The following is a 4283-nucleotide window of genomic DNA, read 5'->3' as shown; positions in this document are numbered from 1 at the left end:
TATGCAGCCTTGGCCAGCCTGGAACTTGCTATGTAGAATAGGCTGGCCTCAGTTCACAGAGATCTGTCTGACTCTGCCTCCTGTGAATTGGGATTAAAGGCAGATGCCACCATGTCTGGCCCCTTATGTTTCTTGAGATAAGATCTCATATAGTAAGCTGGGCAGTTGTGGAAAACACCTTTAATCTCAGCACTTGGGAGGTAGAGGCAGGCAGATCTCTGTGAGTTTGAGGCCAGTCTGATCTACAAAGCAAGTTCCAAGACAGCCAGGACTGTTACACAGAGAAACCATGCCTCAAAAAAAAAAATCTCATATAGCCTAAGTTGGCCCCACATTCACTATGCAGCAGAAAATGATCTTGAATTTCCCAGCCTCCAGTCTCCACCTCCCAAGTGCTGGGATCACAGGTGTGTATCACCACACTTGGGTTTACACAGTGCTGGGGTTGGAACCCAGGGCTTTGTGCATGCTGGGTAAGCACTTTACCAACTGAGCTACAGCCTCAGACTCACTGAGGGTTCTGCACCTTAGCACATCTGTAAAATGGGAACAATGGTACCTGATTCATTGGCTGTTTGTGAGTTTTAAAGGATGTGATGTGAGTTAATAGTTTATCATGAGGTTACCAACTGCCAAGCACAGGGCTGTGTGTGACTTGGATAGTGTTACGTTGCTGCAAGCCGAGAGTTCAAATGGTGTTCATCCTTTATTCCGGGTACAGGAAGCTGCCCTGTAACATTAAACAGGTCTTTTATGTGATAAGCACTGGTCTGGTCATCTGTCGGTCTAATGCGATTGCATCCACCCCCTTAGTTGTTTACACATTCAACATGTTTTGAGGGCCTACTGTGTGACTGGCGCTGGCACAGGGAGATGGTCTTTTAGAAGCTCACAGTCTGACACGGAGGCGTGGCTTGAGTGCTGTGTGTGCTACATCTTTGGAAGTCAGTGTCTTGGGTGACACGTGGGACAGCCTGGAGGTGAGAGATGGACTGCAAAGGCACTGAGCATGTTCTCCGACGAAGCTCACTGGACTAGCTTCAGTTCCACCACCATGACACTTTGGGCTGATGACCCCTCTGGCCCGCAGTGGAAGGAGCTCTTTCATTGAGATCCCTAAGAAATGCCAGGCTTTGAGCTGACATAAAGTATGTTTTGAGCACAAGGAACTCTGGGCCCTAAGCTGTGGCTGTCCCTTGCCCGTGTGTGACCTCAGGCATGTCACCTTCCCTCCTTGTGCCTCAGCCTCTTAGGGTAACGAAGGATGGGCTCTGTGGTCCTGAAGGCTCCTTTTACCTAGGGCTAGAGGCCGTGACTCCAAGGATCCACAGCCGCTCCTTGTACGGGGTTTCCCTTTCCTTCCCTCCTCTCCAGGAAACTGCTGCACAGCGCTTGCTTTGGCAGCCCACGCAAAAAATTAGAATAATACAGAGTAGATGAGGATGGCCCCGGGGCAAGATAACACGCAAGCTCTTGAACTGTTCCATATTTTAAAAATAATATATAAAAGAAACCTCCCTACACACCCGCGTGTCCCCTCTAATACACAGTGCGCTGCTGGGCAGGGACCGACTCTCTCAGAAAATTGCTCCCAGGAGGAAAATGAAAAGAGACAACAGCAACCAAAACACAAAAGCAGTCAAAACAGAAGGCCGCTGCTTGCCGCTCCTCTGTGTCTGAAGCAGGCGCACTTGGCCAGCTTGGCTTTTTCCTGAGGAAGACTCATCTTTCAGTTAGTTGTGCCATGGCCTGGAGGTTCCATATTTCCCAATTCTGTGTTTGGAATATTCTCTCTCCACAATATTTCAGAAAGAAGAGCCAACTTTGCAGTTTTCTCCAAATCTGCGTATTGCCCGGGGATCTGGGAGGGGCCGAGATGGGATGAGAAGATGGAAACCCAGCTGGACCCCATACTTTCCATGCTGGGCAGCTTCCCAACCACAGCGGCAGAGGGAGGATGGAGAGGAGGACCCGGGGCACCTGCCTCCAGCGACAGGCTGTGGTAACAGGATGGAAGAGTGGAGGGCAGCTCCCCACAGGCTCTCTTGTTCCCTTGTGTCTAGTCTGGCTGTAGTCAGAGTGTCAAAGGGGCAATGGTGTGTGGATGCCTCCTCATCCTCCCAGTCTGGGCTCTTTCTTCTCTCTGTGGGGAAAACCGGTTCTTTCTTTCTTTTGTATATTTTTTTATTCTTCTCTCATATATTCTATCCTGATTACAGTTTTCCCCTCCCTCCCCCTCCCCGGTCTCTCCTCCCCACCACCTCTCTCTCCAAGACCTACCCCTCACACCCCATCTCCCTTTAGAAAATAGGAGGCCTTCCAGGGGCATCAACCAAGCATGGCATAATATGCTACAATAACACCAGACACACGCCATCTTATCAAGGCTGGAAGAGGCAGCCCAATAGGAGGAAAAGGGTCCCATAAGCAGGCAAAAGAGTCAGAGACACCCCCACTCCCACTGTTAGGGGTCCCACAAGAACACCAAGCTACTCAGCCATAACATATATGGACAGGACCTAGGTCAGACCCCTACAGGTTCCCTGATCTCTGTGTGCCCTCATGAATCCCAGTCAGTGGATTCTGTGGGCTGTGTTCTCGTGGTGCCCCTGTCCCCTCTGGTTCCTCCAATCCTTCCTCCCCCTCCTCCGCAGGACTCCCTGAGCTCTGCCTGATGTTCGGCTGTGGGACTCAGCATCTGCTCCCACCAGTCGCTGGATGAAAACCATTCCTGGAAAGTCGATGATGTCACAAGAGGGGACCGGGAGAGCTTCCTCCTTCCTCACTGCTGTGGGGCACCAAGATGAAAAAAACTTGAGGCAAAGCAGGGCAAGGTGCTCTGGTTTCATTTCTGTTTCTGTGATAAAGTATCCTGACCAAGCTTGGTCGAGAAGAGGGTTTATTCGGCTTACAGTTCCAAGACACAGTCCACGTAGCCGAGAAGTCGCAGTGGCGGGGGCTTGAGGCAGCCACCTGAACTGAGCAGAGAGAAATCCATGCATGAGGGTCTGTTTCTTACTGGTTGACTTTCTTCTCTTTTATTCAGTTCAGGAACCCCTGCCTAGGGGATGGTGCTGACCATGGTGAGCCGAGTCTCCCCGTATCAGTTAGCAATCAAGACAACCCCCACCCAATCACACCCACAGGCCAGGTTGATCCAGACCAATGGTTCTCAACCTGTGGGTCTCCACCCCCTTGGGGTTAAGTGACCCTTTCACAGGGTTTGCCTAAGACCATCAGAAAATACATATTTATATAATAATTCTTAACAGTAGCAAAATTACAGTTATGAAGTTGCGAAGAAAATAATTTCATGGTTGGGGGTCACCACAATCATGAGGAACTGTATTAAAGGGTCACAGCATTAGGAAGGGTGAGAACCACTGATCTAGACAGTTCCTCAATTAAGACTCTCTTCCCAGGTGACAGTTAAAAGCTAACGGTCACACGAAGTCACTGGGAGCAAGGCTCAGTTGTTTGGCCTTCCTTAGATCGTCCAAGTGTTTGGATTATAAGGAGCTGTGAGTGGGTCAAACTGATGGGCTCTGGAATCAGACAGACCCACCCTGAACCTCAGTGCCATCACTATTCATGGGACCTTGAGTCAGTGACTTAACATCTCTTAGCTGCGTGGTTGGCTTGGGAATGGGCGAGCTGCCTATTGTATTGAGTAGCGCAGGCCAAATGTACAGCCAGCGTCTACTGAGTGACTGATGAGCTCTCACAACGGTGGAAGGAGGGAGCCTGGGCTTCATTTCCTCTTCATCAGGGATAGAGAGAAAAGTAAGTGCAGTGGATGTCCAGGAGCCAAAGGGTAATTCTTCACCCGTAGGAGCTGTCCTCACCCCCCCCCCCCCAGGCATGAAGGCTGATCCCCTCGTGGCCACAAGACCACAATCGGTGGCTGTCGCTGAGTTTAAGGCAGGGAGCCTAGGATGCCAGGGGAAACCCAGAGAGCGACGATGGATGGGAGCGTGAGAGGAAATAGACATTTGATGGAACTAATTCTAAGTAGGAAGCCCATGGTTCTATCTCTAACTAAACGGACCTTGTCATCCCGCTGTGCTCCCCAGTGTTGTGAAGCAGATGGTGGTGGCAGGCTCAGACCAGCCATATGAGTGGGCCTAACACACATTTCAAAAACCCACCTAAAGGTGGGGCATCCGGCTCAATGGGTAGAGTGCTTGCATGGCACACACAGAGCCCTGGATTCCATCTTCAGTACTGCCGTGCGTGGAGCCCTGGATTCCATCTTCAGCACTGCCGTGCATGGAGCCCTGGAT

General features: G+C 50.8%; 1 non-coding gene across 1 annotated transcript; it reads left to right on the top strand.

The window, feature by feature from the left end:
- The first annotated feature begins 1390 nt into the window (after positions 1–1390).
- Positions 1391–1493, top strand: LOC128105679 (U6 spliceosomal RNA). Its single transcript, XR_008216442.1, has one exon. It is a non-coding gene; the product is annotated as a U6 spliceosomal RNA (small nuclear RNA).
- The last annotated feature ends 2790 nt before the right edge of the window (positions 1494–4283 follow it).

Source organism: Peromyscus californicus, unplaced genomic scaffold, assembly GCF_007827085.1.
Source record: "Peromyscus californicus insignis strain IS unplaced genomic scaffold, ASM782708v3 Scaffold_11__1_contigs__length_118956290, whole genome shotgun sequence".
NCBI lineage: Eukaryota > Metazoa > Chordata > Mammalia > Rodentia > Cricetidae > Peromyscus > Peromyscus californicus.
This window is presented reverse-complemented; position numbering and strand designations above follow the sequence as displayed.